This window comes from Neomonachus schauinslandi, chromosome 7 (assembly GCF_002201575.2).
Source record: "Neomonachus schauinslandi chromosome 7, ASM220157v2, whole genome shotgun sequence".
NCBI lineage: Eukaryota > Metazoa > Chordata > Mammalia > Carnivora > Phocidae > Neomonachus > Neomonachus schauinslandi.
Window position 1 is genome coordinate 93,651,123 of NC_058409.1, and position 27,816 is coordinate 93,678,938.

A 27,816-nucleotide genomic window follows, 5' to 3' on the forward strand; every position below is an offset into this window, starting at 1 on the left:
GGCAAGATAATTTGTATATTTGCACACTTTCAACCGTTTTTGAGCACATTACCAGCTGAGTAGCTAATGATCTTTAAGAGTAGGTGCCAAGATTTCTTCTGAAGCCTCAAGGAAAGGTACCTAGGAGGGTGGGGGGGATGACTTAGAAATCCATATTTTGCAAAGATCTGGGAATAGGAAGGCTTATTGCTATGTGAACTTCTTTACTTCTATCTAGAGAAAATTCTTGCCACTGTCAAGGATGCAAGACATCAGTGGGGAGACCTCAACAGGGCTGGGGAATTCCAACAAAGGAACTGATTTACTTAGATTTGAAAGGAATAGTGGAACACACCTAGACATAATTTAATATTTATTTAGGAGCTGATCTGATCAGAGAAGAGAGCCTGTCTCAGAAGGCAGATCTGGGTGACTAGACTCTGGTTAGGGGCAAAGGAGAGGGATTCTTGAGATTCAGCTAGTCCTGAGTGGATGGCTGGAAGTGAATAAAATGAGGCCGACTGAGCCCAGGCTCTTTCAACATAATTGACTGCAAATCCAGATGTCCCTGGGGTGACCACTGAAGGCAAGGGAAGATGTAAACAGGCAGAAGAAAGAGAAGTGAGAGATGTCTGGTACCTCCTTAACTTACCTAATAATTCAATAGCACCTAATAATAACAGTGATGATGGTGATGGTAGTGGTGGTGGTAATAACTTTAACACATGCTGGGGTTATTGTACATAGGCATTGTGTTAGGCAATTTGCATCTCGTCTGAGTTGGTGCTCACAAGGACCACTTGACAAATAAGGAAACTGAGCCCGAAGCAGAGAGGTCGCATACTTGCTCAAGGTCACATAACAATGAAGTGGTAGGGTGGGACTGGAACTTAGGTCTTCACACTTGAACCACTTTTAACCACTTAGACATTTAACTGGCTGTACTGATTCCTGTATTATATATGCATTGAGTGCCCTGACTTGTCAAATGAAGAAACTGTAAAGCATTGCCACAGCCCCTGAGGGCTCCATATTATAGCTTGATGGGGAGACATAGAATAATTCTAACACCACAGACATCTGTATTCTAGGGAGCAGCATTGTACCCAGGTAAAGAACTACATTTCATAGCTTCCTCAGAAGTGGATGGCTAACATGATGTAAGTGGTAGTTGTCAGCTGGGTCTCCCGGGAACCTTAAAGGAAACTGACTCTGCTGAGAAATAGGCACCCATTTGTTCTTCCCACTTTCCTCCTTTTCCTGGGTGGAAGGTGGCTATGATCCCTGGAGCTCCAGCATTCACCTTGTAAGTATGGGGTGACTTTGAGGATGGAAGGATGATGGCTCATCCAGAGAAAGTCTAGATCCCTGTTGACTTACATATCTTCTAATGGTCATCCATACCAGCCATGAATGGCTTACCTCTAGACTCCTTTTAGGTCATAACAAATAAGGACATATCTTATTTAAGCCATTGTTATTTCTAATCTCTGTTACTAGCAGTTGAAACTAATCTAAACCGATATAAGCCCCTCATGCTTTGACAGGTACTGTCCTAGGTACATTACATAACTTATCCCAGTTTAATTCTCACAACACATAGAAATTATTTTATACATGGGCAGTTGAGCTCAGAGGGGGTCACAAATCTAGACAAGTGGTGGAAGCTGGATTTGAACCCAGGACTACTTGATTCCTCAAACTATTGCCATTTCCATGGAGTCATCTCAGAGAGAAGGGGATAAAACTCTTGAGATAGAACATTTCAGAAAGAAAATGCATCAAAGCATGGAGATAGGAATAAAGGCGGTGGGTTCTTGGGATTACAGGGCACCCAACTCCAAATGGAAGATTTATGTGATCAAACAGGCAGCCATAGGGAAGAACAGTCAAGAAAGTAAAGGGGGAGTGGTAGGATTTTTAAAAAACAGGTCCAGGGATGCCTGGGTGGCTCAGTTGGTTAAGCGTCTGCCTTCGGCTCAGGTCATGATCCCAGGGTCCTGGGATCGAGTCCTGCATCGGGCTCTTTCCTCAGCAGGAAGCCTGCTTCTCCCACTGCCTGCCGCTCCCCCTGCTTGTGCTCTCTCTCTCTCTCTCTGACAAATAAATAAAATCTTTTAAAAAAACAGGTCCAAAAGTTAATGCTGTCAGAATTATTGAGGCTCTTGATCCCCAATTAGAGTCACCATATTCAAAGCAAACCACAAGCTGGGGTCAGAATGATCACTTCCTCTGGAAACAGAAGTTTGGCTATGTGGGGTTGCTTCATTTGGGACAAGTGCAGAAGGCCATCAAGATTCATAATCCTGTGAGTTTGAAAATTTCAGTTCAAGACCTTGCCAACATTTTATTAGGCAGAATGAATACTGTGGCAATAACGAGGAAGGATTTTCAGGGTTTCTTGAGCCAGCTGCTGGTTATCATGCTTATGTATTTCCCATCTCCTTGGTCATCCTTCTATCCTCCTTCCCTTTCCTTACTAATTTCTCTTTTTGCTTCTCTTTGCTAATATCATACAGCTCCCTGTGCATTTATTATTTATTGAACATTAAATCTCTGCTAGTGTCAGGTTTGGTGCCTGCTCTGGAATGCAGGGATGAACAACACCAATGTGTCTTGAGAATTTATGATGGGCTTAGTGTGTTCTCAGAGCTACCCTTGTTTTATCTTATTTAATCCTCACAACACTCCCAGGCAAGCACTATGATCCCCACTCTACACACAAGGTACAGATAGGTTTAAGTGCCCTGTTCAGGCTTAAACAAATAATAAGTGGTAGAGCCAGGATCCCAGTCCAGAACTCAGTGTCTTCACCTCTAGGCTGTACCACCTCTCTGACCAGCTGCTCTCCATCAGGCATGTGATTCTAAACCACCTGGGATGCTCTCTCAAAGCACTCCACAGCTGCTGATCAGCCCCCTAGGGAATAGGGGCTAGGAGATTCTGATGTATATTCTTGGTTAAAATACAGTTGGAGTGATATAAATCCCTATCTTCAGTTACCTGAGAGAGGCTAACAGGCAAATCATATATATATAACCATAATATAATCATGTGTGTATCTGCATATAGATATGAATATATACTGTAACATGTAACCATGGGAAAGAACATGGAAATCATATATAAGCATGACCATCATTGTAACAATTATATTAGTATGTGAGGGTGCTAGGATTGCAGAAGGAACCGAACAATGGGCAAAACCAGAAGAGGGGTCCCTAACTTCTGACTGCCAACATTTGGGTTTATTGCTATTACGTAGAGTTGATAAGGCCTCTGACCCCTGGCCTGGGTGCACCAATCATGAAGAAGTAGTAAGTGCTAAATGTTAGCCATTGATAATTTAAGGTGGGATTTTATTCCCCAATTTACTACGCCCTTGGGAAAGGGATTTTGTTACAGCATTGGTTCAAATTAGCTTCCTCCTCCTAACTTTATTGAGATATAGTTGATACACATCACTGTATACATTTAAATTATACAGCATAATAAACTTATGGGTATAATGAAATGAAATCCCTAATAAGTTTAGTTAATACCTGTCATCTCATATAATGTTTTTTTTTCTTTAAAAAATTTTTTTCGCTTTGTGATGAGAACTCTTAGGATTTTATTCTCTTAACAACTTTTCTATATACCATACAGCAGTGTCAACTACAGTCACCATGCTGTATATTACATCCCTAGTACTTTGTTATCTTATAACTGGAAATCTGTACCTTTTGACTACTTTCCTCCAATTCCCTTTCCACCTACCCTCCACCTCTGGTAACTACAAATCTGATCTCTTTCTCTGTGAGTTTTCATTTGTATTTATTTTTTTAAGAGTCCACATATAAATGAGATCATACAGTATTTGTCTTTCTGTGACTTATATCACTTAGCATAATGTCATCCAGAGTCATCCATGTTGTTGCAAATGGCAGGATTTTCTCGTATTTTTTGGCTGAATCATATTCCATTGTAAATATATAAACAGCTTTTTTATCCCTTCACCTGTTGATGAACACACAGGTTGTTTCCATGTCTTGGCTATTGTAAATAATGCAGCAATGGACATGGGAATACAGATAGATCTTTGATACACTGTTTTTATTTCTTTTGGATATATTCCCAGAAGTAGAATTGCTAGATTATATATTATCTATTTTTAAAATTTTGAGGATCCTCCACACTGTTTTTCATAGCACCTGCACCAATTTACTGTCCTACCAACAGTGCCCAAGAGTTCCGTTTTCTTCACATCCTTGTCAGCATGTACTCTTTGTCTTTTGATGACCACCCTCACAGGGATGCAGTGTTACTGTGGCTTTGATTTGCAATGCCCTCACAATTAGTGATGTTGAACATCTCCTCATGTATCTTTTGGCTGTTCATCTATCTTCTACGGGAAAATGTCTGGGTCCTTTGTCCATTTTTATTATGTATGTATGTATTCATTCATTCATTCAGGTAATCTCTATGCCCCACAGTTGTGTGAGTTTATTTTTTTGAAAAAGATATTTATTTATTTATTTATTTGAGAGAGAGAGAGAGAGAGCGAGCAAGCGAGCACCAGTGAGAGAGAACACAAGCAGGGGCAGAGGGAGAAGCAGGCTCTCCACTGAGCAGGGAGCCTGATGTGGAGCTGCATCCTAGGAGCATCATGATCTGAGCTGAAGGCAGCCGCTTAACCAACTGAGCCACCCTGGCGCCCCTATGAGTTTTTTTTTTTTTTTTTTTTAAATGTATTTTGCGCCTGGGTGGCTCAGATGGTTAAGCGTCTGCCTTCGGCTCAGGTCATGATCCCGGGGTCCTGGGATCGAGTCCCGCATCGGGCTCCCTGCTCCTTGGGAGCCTGCTTCTCCCTCTGCCTCTCTCTCTCTCTGTCTCTCATGAATACATAAATAAAATCTTTAAAAAAAATGTATTTTGGATATTAACCCCTTATCATATATATAACTTGCAAATATTTTTTCCCATTCTGTAGGTTGTCTTTTCACTTTGTTAGTTGTTTCTTTTGCTGTGTGGAAGCTTTTTGGTTTGTTTTATCCCATTATTTTGATTTTGTTGCTTGTGCTTTAGGTGTCATACAAAAAAACCATTGCCAAGACCTATGTCAAAGAGATTTTTTCCTGTTTTCTTCTAGGAATTTTATAGTTTTAGTCTTATATTTAAGTCTTTAATCCACTTTGAGTTAATCTTTGTGAGTGGTGTAAGATATGGGGCCACTTTCATTCTTTTACATGTGAATATTCAATTTTCCCATCACTATTTATTGAAGAGACTGTCTTTTCTCCATTGGATATTCTTGGCTCCCTTGCCAAATATTAGTTGGCTGTATATCCTTGGGTTTTCTTGGCTCTCAATTCTGTTCCATTGGTCTATTTGTCTGTTTTTATACCACTACCAGACTGTTTTAATGACCATAGTTTTATAGTATAACTTGAAATCAGGAAGTATGATGCCTCTTGCTTTTCTTTCTCAGGATTACTTTAGCTATTCAGGGTCTTTTGTGGTTTGACATAAATTTTAGGATTTTTTTCCAACTTTTATAAAAAGTGCCTTCAAAATCTTGATAAAGATTGCATTGGACCTAAACCTGGCTTTTGGGGGGCACTTGGGTGGCTCAGTCAGTTAAGCATCTGACTTCTGCTGAGGTCATGATCTCAAGGTCCTGGGGTTGAGCCCTGTTGGGGTCCCTGCTCAGTGGGTAATCTGCTTGTCCCTCTCCCTCTGCCCCTCCCCCCACTTGTGCTCACTCACACTCTCTCTCTAAAATAAATAAATCTTAAAAACCCAAACCCCACATCTTTTGGTACTACTGGCATTTTTTTCAATATTAACTCTTCTAATCCATGAACACAGGATACCTTTCTATTTATTTGTGTCTTCTTTGATTTCTTTCATCAATGTCTTACAGTTTTCAAAGGAAATCTTTCACTTCCTGAGTTAAAATTTATTCCTAAATATTTTATTGTTTCTGACACTATTGTAAATGGGGCATTTATTTTAAGAAAATTCACTGTAAGTGTATAGACATGCTACAGATTTTTGTATGTTAATTTTTCATCTTGCAACTTTATTGAATTAATTGATTAAATCTCATAGTTTTTTTGGTGGAACCTTTAGGATTTTCTCTATATAAAATCATGTCATCTGCAAATAAAGACCATCAGACTTCTTCCTAAGTCTGATGCCTTTTATTTATTTTTCTTGCCTGATTGTTGTGTCTAGGACCTTTAGTACCATGTTAAATAGGAGTAGTAAGAGTGAACATCCTTGTCTTGATAGTAGAGAAAAAACTTTTAATCTTTCTCCATTGAGTATGATGTCACCTGTGGGCTTGTCATAACTGGCTTTTATTATATCGAGGTACATTCCTTCTATACCCTCTTTGTTGAGTTTTTTTTTTAAATCACGAATGGATATTTACTTTTGTCAAATGTTTTCCTGCATCTATTGAGATGATCATATGATTTAAAAAATTCTGTTAATGTGATGTATTACATTGCTTGATTTGTGTATTGTAAACTATCTTTGCATCCCTGAAATACATCCCACTTGATCCTGGTGAATGATCCTTTTAATATGCTTGCTGCTGAATTCAATTTATTAGTATTTTATTGAGAATTTTTACATCTGTATTCATCAGGGATACTGGCCTATAGTTTTCTTTTTTTCTTTTTTTTTTCCTGGTTTTGGTATCTGGTTCACTTAGAGTAATGCTGGCCTCATAAAATGTGTTTGGGAGTGTTCCCTCCTCTTTGATTTTTTGGAGAGTTTGAGAAGGATTTGTGTTAATTCTTTTTTAAATGTTTGGTAAAATTCATTAGTGAAGTCTTTGGGTCTGATCTTTTCTTCTTTGGGAGATTTTTGATTACTGACTCAGTCTCCTATTATCCATTTAAGAATTTATCCATTTCTCAAAAAAAAAAAAGAATATCCATTTCTCTAGGTTGTCCAGTTGGTTCGCATATAATTGTTCATAGTAGCTTTTAATGAGCCTCTGTATTTCTGTAGTATCAGTTATAATGTCTCCTTTTTCATTTATAATTTTGTTGATTTGGATCTTCTATTTTCCTTGATTGATCTAGTTCAAGGTTTGTCAATTTTAAAAAATCATTTCAAAGAACCAATTCTTAGTTTGGTTAATCCTTTCTATTGTTTGCCTATTGTCTATTTATTTCTGCTCTTCATTATTTCCTTCCTTCTAGTAACTTTGGGCTCAGGATGTCCTTTTTCTAGTCCTTAAGGTATAGAGTTAGGTTGCATATTTGGGGTATTTCCTGCTTCTCTCTCTTTTTTTTAATGTTCTATTTATTTATTCATGAGAGTCAGAGAGAGAGAGAGAGAGGCAGAGGCAGAGGGAGAAGCAGGCTCCCCACTGAGCAGGGAGCCCGATGGGGGGCCCGATCCCAGGACCCCGGGATCACAACCCGAGCCGAAGGCAGATGCCTAACCATCTGAGCCACTCAGGCGCCCCTATTTCTTGCTTTTTTTTAAACTTTTTTTTTTTTTACTTTTTGTCTCTTTTAGCCTATTTTTCCTACCTCTAATCACCTGCCTCTGGCAACACCAATCCATTCTCTGTAATATGAGCTTTTTTCCTAGATTCCACATATACGAGAGATCATATGGTATTTGTCTTTCTCTGACTTATTTCACCTAGTATAATGCTCTTGAGGTCCATTCATGTGTTTGCAAACAGCAAGATTTCATTCTTTTTTATCACCAAATAATATTGCATTGTATATAAATACCACGTTTACTTGACCCATTCATCCATCAGTGGACACTTTGGTTGTTTCCATATCTTGGCTATTGTAAATAGTAATCCAATATATGGGGGGACATATACTGGCTCTCCAAGGTAGCTGTCCTTCCAATATATGTCCAATCCAATATATGGGGAAACATATCTCTTTTCAAGTTAGTGTTTTTGTTTTTGTTTTTCAGCTAAATAACCAAAAGTGGAATTGCTGGATCATATAGTAAAGTTCTATTTTTAATTTTTCTGAGGAACTTCCACACTGTTTTCCATAGTGGCTGCACCAATTTACATTGCCACCAACAGCGCACAAGGGTTCTCTTTTATCTACATCCTTGCCAATACTTAATATTTTTGTCTTTTTGATAATAGTCAATTTGACAGCTGTGAGGTGATATCTCATTGGTTCCAGTAGCCCTTCCCTGATGATTAGTGATGTTGAGCATCTTTTCAAGCATCCTTGGCCTTCTTGTATGTCTCTTTTGGGAAAATATCTATTTGAGTCCTCTGCCCATTTTCAAATCAGCTTATTTGCTTTTTGATATTAAGTTATATAAACTCTTTACATATTTTGGATATTAATCCTTTATCAGATGTCTGATTTGCAAATATGTTCTCCCATTTAGTAGGTTGCCTTTTCATTTTGTTGATGGTTTCCTTTGCTGTACAAAAATTTTTATTTTGGGGGTACCTTGACTGGCTCAGTTGGTAGAGCACGTGATTCTCAATCTTGGGGTGGTGGTTTGAGCCCCACATTGGGTGTAGAGATTATTAAAAAAAATTAAAATCTTAAAAAGAAGATTTTTATTTTGGTGTAGTCCCAATAGTTTATTTTTCTTTTGTTTCCCTTGCCTGAGGAGACATATCCATGAATATGTTGCTAAGGCTGATGTCTAAGAGATTACTGCCTATGTTTTCTTTGAGGTGTTTTAAGATTTGGAGTCTTAGTCCACTTTGAATCTTTAATCCATTTTGACTTTTTTTATATATGATATAAGATAGTGATGTAGTTTCATTCTTTTGCATGTAGCTGTCCAGTTTCCCCAGCACCATTTATTGAAGAGAGGGTCTTTTCCACGTTTATATTCTTGCCTCCTTTGTTGTAGATTAATTGACCATATATGTGTGGGTTTTTCTCTAAGCTTTCTATTCTATTCTATTGACCTATGTGTCTGCTTTTGTGCCAGTACCATACTGTTTTGATTACCTGAGCCTTGTAGTATATCTTGAAATCAAGGAGTGTGATACATCCAGCTTTGTTCTCCCTCAAGATTGTTTTGTTTTTTCAAGGTCTTTTGTGGTTCCATACAGACTTTAGGATTCTTTGCTCTAGTTCTGTGAAAAATGTCATTGGTAGCTTGATTGGGATTGCATTGAATCTGTCGATTTCATTGTGTAGTATGGACATATTTAACAATATTAATCCTTCCAATCCATGAGTACAGAATATCTTTTCTTTTATTTGTGTCATTTTCAATTTTTCATCAATCTTACAGTTTTCAGAGTAAAGGTTTTTCACCTCCTTGGTTAAATTGTTTTCCTAGATATTTTGTTTTTTTCTTGAAATGACTGAAGTTTATTTCTTATTCAGGCTAAGTCCAGGAGACTCTCCAAGGTAGCTGTCCTTCCAGGATGCTTTTAATATTATGGCACTTTTATGTTGATACAAACTTCCCTGACATCTGTTTCACTTCATTTTAAAAATTTATTTATTTTTAATTTTTATTATTGAAGTAAAGTTGACATATAATATCAGTTTAGGTGTACAACATAGTGATTCAACAATTCTAAACATTACCCAATGCTCATCATGATAAATGTAGTCACCATCTGTCACCATACAATGTTATTACAATATTATTGACTATATTCCATACGCTATACTTTTCATCTCCATGACTTACTTTATAAATGGAAGTTTATACCTTTTAATCCCCTTCATCTGTTTTGCCCTGACCCCCCACCCCCTCCCATCTGGCAACCACCAGTTTGGTCTCTATTTATGAATCTGTTTCTGCTTGGTTGTTTGGTTTTTTTGATTCCACATACAAGTGAAATTTTGTGGTATTTGTCCTTATGTGTATGCCTTATTTCACTTAGCATAATGCCCTCTAGATCCATCCATGTTGTTGCAAATGGCAAGATCTCATTCTTTTTTATGGTCCAGTATATACATACATATATACACACACACATATCTATATTCCATTATATATATATATATTCTTTATCACATCTTCTTTATCCATTCATCTATTAATAGACAGTTGGGTTGCTTCCATATCTTGGCTATTATAAATAATGCTGCAATAAATATAGGGGCACATGTATCTTCTTGAATTAGTGTTTCTGCTTTCTTGGGCTAAATATCCAGTAGTGGAATTACTGGATCATATGGTATTATTTTTAAAATTTTGAGGAACCACCATACTGTTTTGCACAGTGGTTGCACCAATTTTCATTTCCCACCAACAGTGCCCAAGAATTCCCTTTTCTCCACATCCTTGCCAACACTTGCTATTTCTTAGCTTTTTGATACAAGTTATTCTGACTGGTGATATCTCATTTTGGTTTTGATTTGCGTTTCTCTGATTATTAGTAATGTCGAGCATCCTTTCATGTGTCTGTTGGCCATCTGTATGTCTTCTTTAGAAAAATGTCATTTTAAGTCCTCTGCCCATTTTTAAATTGGATTATTTGGGGGTTTTTTGGAGTTGAATTGTATAAGTTCTTTATATATTTTGGATATTAACCCCTTAGTGGACATATCATTAGCAAATATCTTCTCTTATTCAGTATGTTGCCTTTTTGCTTTGTTGATAGTTTCCTTTGCTGTGCAAAATATTTTATTTTGGTGTGGTCCCAATAGTTTATTTTTGCTTTTGTTTCCCTTGTCTAAGGAGACCTATCCATACATATGATGCTAAGGCTCTTGTCCAAAAGATTACTGTCTATGTTTTCTTTTAGGAGTTTTATAGTTTCAGGTCTCACATGTAGGTCTTTCATTCCTTTTGAGTTTCTTTTTGTGTCTGTGTAAGAAAGTGATCTAATTTCCTTATTTTGTATGCAGCTGTCCAGTTTTCCCAACACCATTTATTGAAGAGATTGTCTTTTCCTTATTGTATATTATTGCCTCCTCTGTCATAGATTAATGGACTATATAAATGCAGGTTTATTTCTGGGCTCTCTATCCTGTTCCATTGATCTATGTGTGTATTTTTGTGTCAATACCATACTGTTTTGATCACTATAGGTTTGTATTATATCTTGAAATCAGGGAGGTGTGAAACCTCCAGGTTTGTTCTTCTTCCTCAAGGTTGCTTTGGCTATTTGGGGTCTTGTGGTTCCACACCTAATTTTAGATTGTTCTATTTCTGTGAAAAATGCTATTGGTATTTTGATAGGGATTGTTTTGAATCTATGGATTTCATTAGGTAGTGTGGACATTTTAATAGTTCTTCCAATCCATGAGCATGGTAGATCTTTATATTTGGGTCATCTCCAGTTTCTTACATCAGTGTTCTACAGTTTTCAGAGTATAGGTCTTTCACTTCCTTGGTTAAATTTATTCCTAGATATTTTAGTCTTTTTGATGCAATTGTAAATGGGATTATTTTCTTAATTTCTCTCTGATACCTTGTTATTAGTGTATAGAAATGCAACTGGTTTCTCTGTGTTAATTTTGTATCCTGTGACTTTATTGAATTCATTTTTTTCTAATAGTTTTTTGGTGGAGTTTTTAGGTTTTTCTATGTATAGTATCATGACATCAGCATATAGTGACTGTTTTACCTCTTTCTTTCCAGTTTGGATTTTCTTTCTTTCTGTTGCCTAACAGCTCTGGCTTGGACTTCCAATACTATTTTGAATAAAAGTGGCAAAAGTTACCAGCCTTGTTTTGTTCCTCATCTTAGAAGAAAAATGGCTTTTCACCATTGAGTGTGATGTTAGCTGTGGGTTTGTTATAGATGACCTTTATTATATGGAGGTACATTCCTTCTATACCTATTTTGTTGAGAATTTCTGTCATAAATGGATGTTGAATTTTATTAAAATTCTTTTTCTGAATCTATTGAGATGATCATTTTTATCCTTCATGTTGTTAATGTGGCATATCACATTGCTTGATTTGCATATTTTTAACCATCCTTGCATCCCTGGAATAAATTCTACCTGATTGTGGTTTATGATCCTTTTAATGTATTGTTGAATTTAGTTTGGTGATATTTTGTTGAGGCATTTTGCATCTATGTTAATCAGAAGTATTTTTTTTCTTTTTTTTTAACCAGCACGATTCATCTTTAATAGTTATTTTCACAACAGGATCCAGGCCTTTCACTATTCTTTGTGGGATAGGAACCACTTAAACAAAATTATTTGCACAAAATTTCTTTGGAGGTCAGACTACCATTTCATGCTTCTTTGGCCAATGTCTTTGGCCAAGATGCCCTGAAGAAGTGAGCAGAAGCAGAATGCACTATGATCCCTGAATGTCCATTAGAGCCTGAACATGACTTCCTATTGCAAGGAAGCCACAGTCCTTTGTGTAATAAACAGAGTTGGCTGCATCCCAGAATCCTTCGGTCAAGGATTCCTAACTGTGTGCTGTCTGAACTCCCATTCCTTGGAAAAAACTTTTTAAAAATTTTTATTTATTATTTATTTATTTTTTACTTTTTTAACTTAAAAATCTTTTTATTAACACATAATGTATTATTTGTTTCAGGGGTACAGGTCTGTGATTCATCAGTCTTACACAATTCACAGCGCTCACCATAGCACATACTTTAGGTGTCTTTTTTCTGGTTTTGGTATCAAGGTAACATTGGCCTTATAAATTGAGTTTGGAAGAACTCCTTCCTTTTCAATATTTTGGACTGGTTTTGGAAGGATAGGTACTAACTCTTCTTTAAATGTTTGGTGAATTCACCTTTAAAATTGTCTGGTCCTGGACTTTTGTTTTATTTTAAATTATGGATTCAATTTCATCACTTGTAATCTGTCTGTTCAGATTTTCTATTTGTCCATGGTTCAGTCTTGGAAGGATGTGTGTTTCTAGGAATTTATCCATTTCTTCTAGGTTGTCCAATTTGTTAGCGTATAACTGTTAACAGTAATGTCTTACTATTCTTTGCATTTCTGTGGTGTCAGTTGTAACTTTTCTTTCATTTCCTTTTTTATTTGGGCCTTCTTTTTTTCTTAATGAGGTTGGCTAAAGGTTTATTGATTTTGTTTATCTTTTCAAAGAACCGTATCTTAGTTTCATTGATATTTTGTTATTTTTTAAGTTTATATTTCATTCTGCTCTGATCTTTATTATTTTCTTCCTTCATTACCTTTGGGTTTCTTTTGTTTATTCTCTGGTTCTTTTTGGTTTAAAATTAGATTATTTATTTGGAATTTTTCTTGTTTCTTGAGGTAGGCTGATATTGTTATGAATTTCTCTCTTAGGATTATGTTTCTTGCTGAATCTCATGGATTTTGGGAAATTGTGTTTCCATTTTTATTTGTCTCAAGGTATTTTTATTTCCTTTTTTCACTGACCCACTGGTTGTGTAATAACATGTTTAGTTTCCATGTGTTTGTGTTTTTCCCATTTTATTCTTGTAAATGATTTCTAGTTTCATACCACTGTGGTTGGAAAATATGCTTGATATGATTTCAATCTTTTTGAATGCATTGAGAATTGTTTTGTGGCCCAACATGTGATCTATCTTGGAGAATATTCCATGTCCACTTGAAAAATAATGTGTATTCTGTATTTTTTGGATGAAATATTCTATATATATCTATTAAGTCCATCTGGCCTAATGTGTCATTTAAGACCAATATTTCCTTATTACTTTTCTGTCTGGATAATCTATCCATTGATGTAAGTGGGGTATTAAAGTTCCCTACTATTACTGTATTACTGCCAATTTCTCCTTTTATGTCTATTAATTTTTGCTTTACATATTTAGGTGCTCCTATTTTGGCTGTATAAATATTTATGGATATTAAATCCTTGGATTGTCCCCTGTATCATTACATCATGCCTTTTTTTTTTTTTTTTTGGCTTTTGTTACAGTCTTTGTTTTAAAGTCTATTTTGTCTGATAGGAGTATTGCTATACCAGTTTTCTTTTTGTTTCCATCTATACAGAGTATCTTTTTCCAGCCCTTCACTTTCAGTCTGTATTTGTCTTTAGGTCTGAAGTTAGTCTCTTGTAGGCAGCATATAGATGGGTATTGGTTTTTTTTTTTTTTTTAAATCCATTCAGCCACCTGTGTATTTTAATTGGAACTTTTAGTCCATTTATATTTAAAGTAGCTATCAATAAGTATTTACTTATTACCATTTTGTTAATTGTTGTTTTTGTAGTTCTTCCTCTCTTGGTCTCTTCCTTTGTGGCTTGATGGTTTTCTTTAGTGTTATATTTGGGTTCCTTTCTCTTTATTTTTTTTGCTAAAAGTGTTTTTTGGTTTGTGGTTACTATGAGGTTTACATACATATATAGCATATTTAAACATATGCATAGCATATTTACACACATATGTCTATTTTAAGCTGATAGTTGTTTAAGTCTGAACACATTTTAAAAGCACATTTTTATGCCTTCTCCCACATTTTATATTTTGATGTCTTATTTTACATATTTTACTTTTGTGTATCCCTTAACTACTTAATAATACTTTTGTCTCTTAACCTTCATACTGACTTTTTAAGTAGCTGATTTACTGCCTTTACTATATATTTGCCTTTACTAGTGAGATCTTTTTCTTTCATGTTTTTTCTTATTTCCTGTTATGGTCTTTTCTTTTTGGCTTAAAGAAGACCCTTTAACATTTCTTATAAGGCTGGTTTAGTGGTGATGAACTTTATAAGCTTTTGCTTTGCTGGAAACACTTTATCTCTCCTTCAGTTCTGAATGATAACCTTGCCAGGTAGAGTATTCTTGCTTGCAAGTTTTTCCCTTTCAGCACTTTAAATATATCCTATCACTTTGTTCTGGCCTGCAAAGTTTCTGCTGACAAATTTTTCTTTGGCTGCCTTTAAGGTTTTCTCTTTAACTTTTGCCATTTTAATTATACTATGTCTTGGTGTGGATCTCTTTGGGTTCATCTTGTTTGGGACTTTATATTCTTCTTGGGCCTGGATGTCTGTTTTTTTTTCCCCCAGGTTAGGGAAGTTTTCAGCCATTATTTCCTCAAATAAATTTTCTGCCCCTTTCTCCCTTTTCTTTCTGGGACCCCTATGTAAATATCTGTATGCTTGATGTTGTCCTAGAAGTCCTTTAAACTATTCTCATTTTTTAAAATTCTTTTTTCTGTTTGCTTTTCTGGGTGTCTTTCAGGTTGCTGATCTGTTCTATATTATCAAATCTGCTGTCGATACCCTTTAGTGTATTTTTCAGTTCAGTTATTTCATTCTCCAGCTTGTGACTTCTGTTTGGTACTTCCTTACATTTTCTATCTCTTGGTTGAAATTCTCACTGTATTCCTCCATTTTTATTCTGAGTTTAGTGAGCATCTTTATGACCATTACTTTGAACTCTTTATCAAGTAAATTATTTCTTTTTCACTAGGTCTCCCCCCACCCCCCACCGCACCCTAGAGGTTTTATCTTGTTCTTTTTTTAAATTTAAATTTAATTAGCCAACATATTCTTGTTCTTTTTTTAAAAAACATAGTACTCTGTCTCCTCATTTTGTTTGACTTTGTGTGTTTCTTTTTATGAATTAGGTGGAACAGCCATCTGTCCTAATCTTGAAAGAGTAGCCTTATGAAGAAACATCCACTGCATAAACTATGTGTGCCTGGCAGGATGGCTGGAGCTAGAGTGGGTGCAGATCAGGAGGTCCTGGGGTGCTCTGTGCCAGGGCTATCCTGCTAGGACAGTTGAGCTGAAGCAGGCATGGGCTGGGTGGGGGGTCTCAGCGTGCTTGGTTCTGGAGCTGCCCAAGTAGGATGGCTGTTGTTGGAGTGGGAGTTGGCGTGGGCCAGGGGGTCCCACAGTGTGCTGCATCAGTGTACAGGTCTTTCACCACCTTGATTAAATTTATTCCTAATGATTTTATTTATTTTATTATTTTTTAAGATTTTATTTATTTGACAGAGACACAGTGAGAGAGGGAACACAAGTAGGGGGAGTGGGAGAGGGAGAAACAGGCTTCCCACTGAGCAGGGAGTCCCGGACCCTGGGATCACGACCTGAGCCAAAGGCAGACGCTTAATGACTGAGCCACCCAGGCACCCTTATTCCTAAGGATTTTAATCTTTCTTTCTTTCTTTCTTTCTTTCTTTCTTTCTTTCTTTCTTTCTTTCTTTCATTCATTTATTTATTTATTTGAGAGAGAGAGAGATTGAGAGAATGAGTGGGAGGAGGGGCAGAGGGAGAAGCAGACTCCCTGTAGAACAGGGAGCCTGATGCAGGACTAAACCCCAGGACCCTGGGATCATGACCTGAGCAGAAGGCAGATGCTTAACTGACTGAGCCACCCAGGTGCCCCTCTTTAAGGTTTTCTATATATAATTTTATGTCATCTGCAGATAGCAGCAGTTTTACTTCTTTTTCAATTTGGACGCCATTTATTTATTTATTCTTTCTCTCTCTTTCTTTCTTTCTTTTTCTTTCTCTTCCTTCCTCCCTTCCTCCCTTTCTCTCTCTCTCTCCCTTCTTCCCTTCCTTCCTCCCTTCCTCCCTTTCTCTCTCTCTCTCCCTTCCTCCCTTTCTTTCTCTCTTTTCTTTTCTTTCTTTCTTTCTCTCTCTCTCTCTCTCTCTTCCTTTCTTCCTTCTCTTTCTTTCTTCCTCTCTTTCTCTCTTTCTTTCTTGCCTAACTACTCTGGCTAGGGTTTCCAATACTATGTTGATTAAGAGAGGTGAGAATGGGCATCTTCGTCTTATTCCTGATCTTGGAGGAAGAGTTTTCAGCTTTTCACCATTGAGTTTGTGGTTAACTGTGGGCTTTTCATAAATGGCCTTTATTGTGTTGAAGAATGTTCCCTATATACCTGCTTGGTTGAGAGTTCTTATCATAAATGTTGAATTTTGTTAAATGCTTTTCTGCGTCTATTGAGATAATCATATGATTTTTATCCCTAATTTTGTTAATATAATGTATTACAATGACTGATTTCAATATGTCAAAACATCTTTGTATCTCTGGAAAAAATAGACCCACTTACTCATGGTGTATGACCTTTTAATGTATTGTTGAATTTGGTTTGCTAATATTTTGCTGAGAATGTTTACATCTATGTTCATCAGGGATATTGCCTGTAATTTTCTTTTCTTGTGGTGTCCTCATCTGGTCTGGTCTGGGTATCAGGGTAATGCTGGCCTCATAAAAGGAGTTTGGAAGAGTTTGTTCCTCTTCCATTTTTGGAAGAGGTTTAGAAGGATTGGTATTAATTCTTTGAATATTTGGTAGAATTCACCAGTGAAGCTGGAATTTGTTTGTTGGGACTTTTTTATTACTGATTGAATCTCCATAGTAGCAGTCTGTCTGCTCATATTTTCTATTTTTTCATGATACAGTTTTGGTAGGTTGCATGTTTCTAGAAATTTATCCATTTCATCTAGGTTGTCCAATTTATTGGTGTATAATTGTTCACAGTATTATCCTTGTATTTCTTTTTTTAAAAGATTTTATTTATTTATTTGAGAGTGAGCGAGCACAAGCAGGGGGAGGGGCAGAGGAAGAAGGAGACTCCCCAGTGAACAGGGAGCCTGATGTGTGGCTCAATCCCAGGATCCTGGGATCATGACCTGAGCTGAAGGCAGACGCTTAACCCACTGAGTCACTCAGGAGCCCCATGACCCTTGTATTTCTGTTGAATCAGTTGTAATATCTCCTCTTTGATTTCTAATCTTATTTGAGTCCTCTTTTTTTCTTGGCGAGTCTAACTAAAGGCTTATAATTTTGTTTATCTTTTCAAATAATCAGCTTTTACTTTCATTGATCTTTTCTACATTCTTTTTAGTCTGTATTTCATTGCTTTCTTTTTTTTTGTATTTCACTTGTTTCTGCTCTAATCTTTATTTCCTTTCTTCTGACTTTTGGATTCATTTGTTCTTTTTCTCATTCCCTGAGTTGTAAAGTTAGGTTTCTTACATGATGCTTTTCTTGTTTCCTGAGATAAATGTTTATTGCTATGACCCCCTCCATTGAAACTGCTTCTGCACTTTTAAGTTTTGGTATATTTTGTTTCCATATTCATTTCACACAAGATACTTTCTACTTCTCTTTTGATTTCTTCTTTGATTTGTTCATTGTTCAGAAATCTCCATGTATTTGTGAATTTTTCAGTTTTATTCCAGTTATTGATTTCTGGTTTTATACCATTGTGGTTGGAGGAGATGCCTGCTATGATTTCAATCTTGAATTTTCTTTTTTAATAAAATTTTAAAAAAGAATTTATTTATTTGAGAGAGAGAGCACAAGTGGGGATAGGGGCAGAAGGAGAGGGAGAAGCAGACTCCCCAGCTGAGCAGGGAGCCTGATGCAGGGCTTGATCCCAGGACCCCGAGATCATGACCTGAGCCAAAGTCAGATGCTTAATGGACTGAGCCACTCAGGTGCCCCAATCTTGACTTTTCTAAGACCTGTTTTGTGGCCCAATGTATGGTCTATCAAAAAAAAAATGTTCCATGTGCACTTGAGAAGAATATGTATTCTGCTCTTGTTGGATAGAAGGTTCTGTATATGTCTGTTAGGTCTGTTTGGTAATAGTGTTTTCAAATCTGCTCTTTTCTTTTTGCTTCTCTGTCTGGACGATTGTTGAGAGTAGGGTATTAGAGTCCCCAACTATTATTGTATTGCTGTTTATTTCTTCTTTTAGTTCTGTTAGTTTTTCTTTTATATATTTAGGTGTTCCAGTGTTGGGTAAATATTTATAATTGTTAAATCTTCTTGATGGATTGACTCCTTTATTACTATATAATGATCTACTTTGTCTCTTTTTACCATTTTTAAAGTCTATTTTGTCTGATAGAAGTATAGGTATTCCTCTGTTGTTGTTATTGCTAAATGCTTGAAATCTTTTTTCCATCTCTTCAATCTTAATGTGTATGTGTCTTTAAGCCTAAAATGAGTCTTCTGTAGGCAGAATATTACTGAATTTTGTTTTTTATCCATTCTGCCATTCTATGACTTTTCATTGGAGAATTTGATGTGTTTATGCTTAAAGTAATTATTTATAGGACTTGCCATTTAAAATACTGTTTTCTAGCTGTTTGTAGAGCCATTGTTTCTTATACTGCTTTTTTGTTTTTAAATGTCTTTTGGTATCAGTATGCTTAGACTTCTTTAATATGTTCTTATGTGGTTACCATGAGGTTTACATAAATTATCTTCAAAGTATTATACTGTATTTTAAACTGATACCAACTTAATTTTAATAGAATTCCTAAACTTTACACTTCTCCTCTTTCTCACATTTCAGGTTATTGATATTATAGTTTTCATATTTTATATAATGTAACTAATAATAGATTATTGTAGTTATTGGTATTTTTACTACATGTTTTTTAACTTTTAGAGTTGTGAATTCCATACCACCATTAACATATTATAGAATCTAACATTGACTACATATTTACCATTAAAAGGAGTTTTATGCTTTCTTCTTTTTTTAAATTTTATTTTTAAGTAATCTCTACACCCAACTTGGGGCTTGAACCTGCAACTCCAAGATCAAGGGTTGCATGCACCACACCCTGAGCCAGCCAGGCACCCGTCTCTCTCTCTTTTTTAATGATGTTAATTAACATCCTTTTATTTCCATTTAAAGAACTCCCCTTATCATTTTTCATAAGGCAGGTATAGTGATGATGAACTTTCTCAGCTTTTGTTTGTTCAGGAAAGTCTTATTCCCTTGAGTGTAACTTCTTTTTTCTTCCTGCTCTCAGAATTCTTTGTCTTTGATTTTTTTTTTTTAAGTAATCTCTACACCCAGCATGGGGCTCAAACTCATGACCCCAAGATCAAGAGTTGACTGCTGTATCAACTGAGCCAGACAGGCACTCCCATGTCTTTGACTTTTGACAATTTAATTATAATGTGTCTTGGTGTTGGCCTATTCAAGGTCAAGTATTTGGGAGCCTTTGGGCCTCATGGATGTCCATTTCTCTCCCCAGGTTTGAGAAGGTTTCAGCCATTATTGCTTTAAGTCTACTTTCCCTTTCTCTTTGTCTTCTCCTTCTGGAATTCCCCTAATACAGATATTGTTTCTTTTGAATATATCCCATAAATTCTGTAAACTCTTTTTCATTCTTTTTTCTTTTTACTCCTCTGACTGGGCAATTTCAAATGTCCTATCTTCCAGGTTATTGATTCTTCTGCATGGTCAAGTCTATTTTTGAAGCACTCTACTGAATTCTTCAGTCACTGTATTTTTCAGGTCTAGGATTTTTTTTTTTTTAATGGTTTCTATTTCTTTGTTGAACTTCTCATTTTGTTCATGCACTATTTTCCTAATTTTGTTCAGTTATTTGGGGGTTCTTGTAGTTCTCTAAACTTCAAGAGGACTATTCTTAATTCTTTGACAGTCAATACATATCCCTTTCTTTAGGGTCAGCTATTGGAACTTTATAAGTTTCCTTTGGTGGTGCCATATTTACCTGATTTATTGTGAACCTCGATTCCTTACATTTGTATCTGCACATTTGAGTTAGTCTCTTCAAGACTTTAAAGATTTGCTTTGATATAGACAGTTCTTCCCTAGTCAGCCCAGTTTGGGTTTCTGGATGTGCCTGCTGGTAATGTCCTTGGGCAGGTGCATCTTGCTTCAGGGTTAATTTCTGGGCAAGGCAACTGCCTGAGCTTTGAGGTCGGGGGTGAGGGAGTGTGCTGCTGGTTGAGAACAGTTGGAGTGGACTACTGGCTTGGTTCTTTGCCCAGTTGAGGCTATAGGATGGGCTCCGTGGTTTCTCAGTTCTCTGGTCAGGCTTACTAGACTGTTGGGACTGGATACTATATTCAGCCATAGATGGGGGTATGAATTAGCTTCTCTGCCCTGGAAGGGCAGCAAGATAGCATCTAGGTCCTTCACAGCTTGTTGTTTAGAGACTCAAATCAGGGAAAAGTTTGCACTGAATTCCCCGTCTAGACGGGGCCACTCTTTTTGTTCTGCAGATGAGGAAAGCCAGGGACTGTGCCTTCTTTTCAAGTGCCATTGTAAGAAGGGCTATGCAGCTTCCTGTGTGCTCTGGTTAGGTGCCTTGGTAGGGCAGGCTGAAGGCTGTATTCAGCAATAAGCAGGGCTATGAATTAATTTCCTTGTCCAGGTGCAGCAGAACTAGTTCCAAAGCTTGTAAGGCTCTTTGTGGTCTTGACTCAAGGTGATGCTTGCTCCAAGTTCCCTGCCTGAATAGGGCCAATGGCTTTGCTCTGTAGGCTGTCAGCTTGTGTGCCTGCCTCTCAGCTGGAGCTTGAGGAGGTATGTAACCTCCAGGCATTCCCACCAGTCCTTCTGGCCAGTCAGGGTGGGGAGTCACACTCAGTAGTGGGTGTGGCTTTGATTCAGCTCCTTTGCCTGGGTACGTGGGAGGGCCCACTCCAAGAACCTACAAAGTTTTTTGAATGGGCTTTCTGCTCGGGAGTGGCCAGGAGCTATACTAAACAGTGAGTGGGGCTGTGAACTAACTCCTCTTGTATGGGCCTAGCAGGGGAAGCCTCCCTGTCTGGTACTGGTTTTGCTCTGGGGGCGATTGGCTCTGACTTCCTGTCAGCTTGTCATTACTGAGCTATTCAGCTTCCAGGTGTTCCCACCAGCCCTTCCAGTCAGATTGGGCTGGGAGCCACACTCAGCAGTGCATGGGGTTATGGTTCAGTTCCCCTGTCTGGGCAGCGGCTCCAGGGCCAGTGAAACTCTTCATTTGCGGACCTGAATCAGGCAGATTTACACCCTGCTGAGTTCCATGGTCAGACTGCACCAACAACTTGGTTCTGCAGATGAGGTGCTGGTTGGGAGTACTGTTTGGGCTCTGTGGGTAGGAACTTGGTCTGTCAAGATCCGTGTGCTGGCTGTTGAAAGCCTCTCCTCCTCTCTCTATCACAATCAGTTTCCTAGGGGTCAAGCCCTGCAGATTCTCCTATAATCAATGTGGGGCAAGACCAGAGTAGGGGCTTTCATAAAGTAACCCACAGTGCTGTGTGTGTGTGTGTGTGTGTGTGTGTGTAGGGGGTGCTGGATGTCTCTTCTGGATTCCCTTCAAGGCTCAGAGGAGACCTCTTTGCATAGTACGACACTGGCCTGGGAGGGGGACAATGTGGTCAGTGTGTAGCTGTTCCTCTTAGACTTCTATTCCAGTCTGTCCTGGTCTCTGTGTTCAGGGGAGAACTTCAGCCTCACCCCCATGTTCTAGGATTGCCTCTGTGGTGTCTTGTCCATCAGTAGTTGTTATCCTTGTGAGGGGGAACAAAGCCAGGAACGACTTAGGTCGCCATCTTGGTCACATCACTTTGAGTTAACTTCTGAAATGTATAATTTCTATAAAAATTCCCAATCCTTCTAATAATTAAATGTGATAAATTTACTGGCAGCTGAGCCAAGAAGTTCAGGCCTGTTGTGTAACCTAATCAAGGATCTTTAATTATGAGGGTGCCATTTGTGAAGAGGAGGTGCCTCAGCTGTGGGGTGTGGGATGTTGGAGGGTTGGACAGGCATGCTCAGTCCTTCATGGGCATCTGCCCCCAGTTGAGAGTGTGCAGGAGCTTTAATTTAGCCAGTGTTCTCTTATTCTGAATTAAATTACCCATCTAACAATATTTAAATTAACCTCGAGGCTTCCTGGAGAACATAAAAGTTATTTTGAGTTATTTTCACTGCCAGGATCAGCACAATTCCCTTCCCAGCCGGCTTGGTAGGTACTCAGTGATAAAGAAACCAATTTTTAAATTAATACAATTTTGTGTTTGTAAGGAAGCCATTATTTTTAATTATCGGGCATTTTCCTCAGCCTGGCTTCCCCAGTTAATAAAACTCAGCTATTTAGCATGGTTTTTATTTTTGCAGAAGGCAGACTTTGGGAAGTAGTTTCCCCTGTGGAATCTCCCCCCAGAATGTTTTGATCTTACCAAGTATACGCCTGTCACAAGGAGGCTCGTAAAAAACCCCAAGAAAAGGAAACGCTGTCGTCAAAATGGCCCTGCTGGGCCCATAACCAGTGACTCTAACTTAGCTCGAGGGGCAATGATGGGAGCTGGTGATTTGAGAAACATGAAGGAGGAAATTAACACTGGGCTGGATCCCCTCCAGGAAAAGGCATTGTAGTACAGCAGGAGAGGTTTCAGTTAGATTACAGAGGAATACTTTGCCTGTCATGTTTTGGGAAACCCCAAAAAGGTGAGTGAGGGAGGGCATGAGATTTTCCATGGCTGGAGACATTTGAGAGCTGAATTCCTGCCTCAGAAAGTTTAGGTATTCACCTACCCAGAGAGAAAGCCAGGCCTAGAGGACATCTTCATTTCCTTTGTGTGTCAGTCCTCTGGGATTTATAAAGCAGCTCTCCCCAGTTGCCATACAACAAGACTGAATGCTACATTGGGATCAGTGCTTGTGCAGACAAAACAACATGCTATAAATTTAATATTAGCTTAAATAATGCATAATTAGAAGGGTAAGCCTCTGCAAACACATTAAATAATGTATTCCCTAAGCAAACAGTATTTTTTGGATGACTTGCTGTTTTGGATGATGGTGAGGTAGAAAGGTGGAAAGACCTGAATTTGAGTTGCAGTTTTGACACTGATTAGCTTTGTCACTGCAAAGCAGTCTTTCACCTTTAATGCCTCAGTTTCCTTATCTGTAATGGCCTGTGAGCGTCTGGTGGGCAGGGACTTTATTTTTCTTAGTGTCCATATTATTTTCCAAAGTGCTTGGTACTCAGCAAACAATTGTGAATAAGGGGGTTGAATCAGACCCACTATAAGAACCATGGCAACTCTGATGATCTAAGGTTCTAATGGTGAAAACTAGAAAGAGAAAATGTGACTAGGACAGCTGTGATCTCCAAATAACTAAAAGGCTTCATTCCAAAGAGCCATTAGAGTCATTCTGGGAGGCTCCCCCCAAACCTGGAATTAATAGAGGTTAGAGAAAGTGGATTTTCATGATGTCAACTTAAAATCCCATTCATTCATTGATTCACTAAATATTTACTGAGCACCTACTATGTGCTTGTTACTGTGATCACTCAAGATAGAACAAGACATTTATGGTCTTTTCTCTCATTGAACTTACAGGTGTCAGAGGAGGGTAAAGACACGTGAGCCAACCATGAAAACATTACTGCTATAATGAGAGTAAACACAGGGAAGGAACTATGGGAAGGAGGCGGGACACTTAACACTGGGCTCACAAGGACCAGAGGACGTGCTGCCTCAGTGGGAGCTTGGAGGATGACTAAGACTTTACAGGGGAGGGCAAGAAAAGAGTTGGGGAGAATATTCGAGGTGGGGAAGTCAGCAAGTGAAAGCTAGAGTAGTAAGCAAAGGCTCCGCACAGGCAGAGAACTTCATTTCAGATGTTGTGGGAATATTCTAGTAGATGTGGGTGGTCTGTTGGTACAGATATAGCAGAGAAGAGAGGCACCTGGTATGTAGGCTCAGCCTGGATGACCTGAATAGGCTTGTACTTGTCACCTCTCAATCTGAACTTTCCAGAATCCGAGTATGTTGCGTATCTCCTAGCCTCTAAGAAGGAAGGTAGATAGTCTAGTCTACAGATGAATGGTCCTTTTCATCCACCAATGTGTCCATCTGGGGAGGAGTTGTATATTTCTAAGATCCTTACCAGGGTCACTAAGGGCCTGTCTCCTTGACCTTGCCCCCAGCTAGTCTGCTTCAGCCACACTAGCTCTCCTTCTGCTCAGGACATAAGCAACAGTTTCATCTGCTTCAGGGCATTTGCACATGCTAATCCACTAGCATAGGAGGCTTGCTTCCCATCCCATGCCTGGAAAATTCCTACTCTTCAGTTCTCAGATCATATGTCATTTTCTTAGAGTGGCCTAACCTGAATCAGATATTCCCTCTTACCTGCACCCTGTATTTTTCTTCGTGGCACCCAGCACAATTTCTTTATATTATTTGTTCATTTATTTGATTATTATCTGTTTCCCTTTGCTATGGCATGAGGGTCTTTCCCCTTTTCCACCACACCTTCCAAAATAGCAAGTCAGCCAAAAGTAATACTTGCCTGGGGAATACATTGTTTAATGTGTTTGCAGAGGCTTGCCCTTCTAATTATATATTATTTAAGCCAATATTAAATTTATCACAAGTCCTGTCTGCCCAAGCACTGCTCACAATATAACACTGAGTCTTGTCTGTTTTGTTCGCCATTATATACTGAGTGCCTTGTACACTGCCAACATATAGATGTTTGAAATATAAAATATTGGTGCAGAAGGAAAGCACTGGCAGGAAGGGGCTGGTAAAATTCAGGCTTTCATGGTAACTGTGAATATTAGCAGAGCTATTTGAGTGGGCTCCATGCAGAACTGAGTTTACATGCGTGTGTTTGCATGAACAGCTGCCTCCCACCTCGCTCCTGTGTCACTGTCATTTGCCACAAAGGTAAAACTAACATAAGCCAATGTGTAATTGCAATGTCCTATTAATCATATGGAAGCCCCAGGAAAATTACTAACTCCCACCTTTTCTTGGGAAGGACACTAATACTAATATCATGATGGAAGATGATCTTGGAAGTGATTTTTCTTTTGTTCTGCTACCTACACATGTAGTTGTTTTTTGCTCTGCAACCTCTATGTAAATCGTAATCAGGAGGAAACATCCTCCTGAGGGTGGTTGTCTGCTTCCTTTTCAGAGAGAATCATGCACTGAATCCATTTCAGGAAAGAGCAGGAGTTTTAAATCTCAGTAGAAGAGGTTGGTTTCTGTTCTCTCTTCCAAAAAATCTAGAAAAAAGACTTGCTGGTGGGGAAGGTTGGGGGTGGGGGATGATATATGAACAGAGCCTCAGGGCCAGGAGTTTACCTTAGGCTCTGGAGGGATGGAGGATATAGAATATATCTGGGGTGTGTGTGTGTGTGAGAGCGAGAGAGAGAGTGAGTGATTTAACTTACTCCTTCCTTCTTTGGGTGCAGCACCCCCTTTCTTTAAGGTTTCCCCTGTTTAGGTGGTTTTACCGAGATGTCCAACATAAGATACATGCGTTCCCATGTGACCTTGTACTGGCCAATCATAGATCTGCATCTGTACCAAGTTGGTCACCTGGGTTTTTTTTTTCTTTTTTAATGTAAGTGATGTGGGAGATCCGTTTTTCTGGGTTCACTAAGCTAAGCTGATGTCAGCCTGAAGTCACCTTTGGCCAACTCTGCCTGACTCCCCCGTGTGACGAGGTCACTGGTCTACTGTGGGGAAAAATTAGGCCAACTGCCAAGAGAAGTAATCCTGGGGGATGGAAGGGGACCATGAGAAAGAGAAAAAGAAAGAGGTGTCAGCCTGATGACATCATTTGGGCTTGTGGGGGCCCATTAGGCAAGAAAATGAATGCCCTTTCTTATTATGCTAGTGGGCTTCCTGTGTTTTGCAGTGGAAAGATTCCTGACAGATACTGGGGAAATGTGTTTGTGAACTCATGCCTGCTTTGGGTGAGTTTGGGGGGAGGAATTCACACACACACATGTACCTTGTGAGGAGCAGCCTTAAAGAGGCATGGTCATCCCCTCTTCCCTGCTTACGTGTTGTCTGAGTGCCTATCACATGGCACTTGTCACCAGGGATAGAGTGGTGAAGTGGTTCCTGTGCTCATGGAGCTTACAGATGCCCTGATGCAACTGTTTCATGTGTTTTTGAAAGGCCAGAGAGAACAGAGAAAGGAGAGGAGTGGAAAAGACTCTTTCAAATGAAATTCCTTGAGACGTCCTTGGGAGACATAATGAAAATTATTCTCACATTGAGTTTGGGCTGGGAAGAAGGGACTAATACTCTAAATTTTGCCAAAGCATCATAAAGCTTTTGGTGGAAGGATGTGGTTCTTTGATGGTCTATCCGTCCGCCATCTTACATTTCACCAGCCTATATGGAAATGCTGCCGACACATTCCTTCCGACTGGGTTGCTGGAAGAAGGTTTAGAATTTCACTGGGAAACTGGTCTATCCTGGTAGTTTCATTGGAATTTTTGGTTTCTTCTGAATTCTAGGGAAACTCAGCCTTGGGTCCTCACATCGCTCAACTGGCCAGACTCCTAGAAGCTTGATGGTCCCTGGGAGAGGTAAGTCGGCTTGTTTCAAGGCTCGATATTCCCTGTTGCTGCACCACAGATTCTCTGCAAATTCCCTGCTTTTCATGGAGGAGCAACATTTTTTCCCCCATTCTAAGAGGCAGGGCTGGGGCTGGCAGAATGTCACATGTCTGTCTTGGGGTTCAGTCCCTAGCCTTTCTCCTTCACAGAGCCTAGACAGCCACTTGGTTTCCCAGTCCATATGATTGTGGGGAGGGAGCCTCAAAAGGAGAGCCTGATACAGCAACCCTGCTACTTGTCAAATCCTCTTAATTGTGTGTGCTAAGGTATCTCTCAGACCCCTCCCTCCCTCTTCTTTCTCTCTTTACTGTTAGTGATTTAGTTCTTTGGATTACTGCAATTGCTTCTGGGCTGTCCCTCTCCTCGTGTCTTGTCCCCTTCTAATCTATCTTCCTCCACACCTGAGGAAGCCTGAGAGGTGTTTCTAAGACTACACATCCCAACACATCACTCTGCTAAAATTAAATCCTGGAAACCCTCCCCACTGTCCTCTGGATAAATGGCAGCCTAGCCAAATATTCCTTTCCATGTGCTGCCTTTGGCTGATGCATTCTTTTTCTGTACCACAGTGTAACACATTCGCCTTCCCTCTGGCCCAACTGGTTAAGGTTTCCTGAAATGCTCTTCCCCTTTTTGACCTCTCTGTTGCTTCACAGGCAACACTTCTGATCACCCCTTCCCCATATCTTTGCCGGGCTAATTCCTACTGCTCTTCAGAACCTATTCCAACTCTTCTGTGACGCTCTTCCTGATCAAGGTGGCAGAGACCCTGCTATGTGTTCACCAACTCTTTCATTTATTTTTTCCTTAGGCACTCAGAAAGACAACGT

At 38.7% G+C, this 27,816-nt stretch overlaps 1 protein-coding gene across 3 annotated transcripts in view; it reads right to left on the reverse strand.

Annotated features, from left to right (window-relative positions):
- The window catches only part of TENM2 (teneurin transmembrane protein 2), a 923,271-nt gene that overhangs the window by 16,814 nt on the left and 878,641 nt on the right, over positions 1-27,816 (reverse strand). The gene's annotated exons all lie outside the window — the stretch shown is intronic.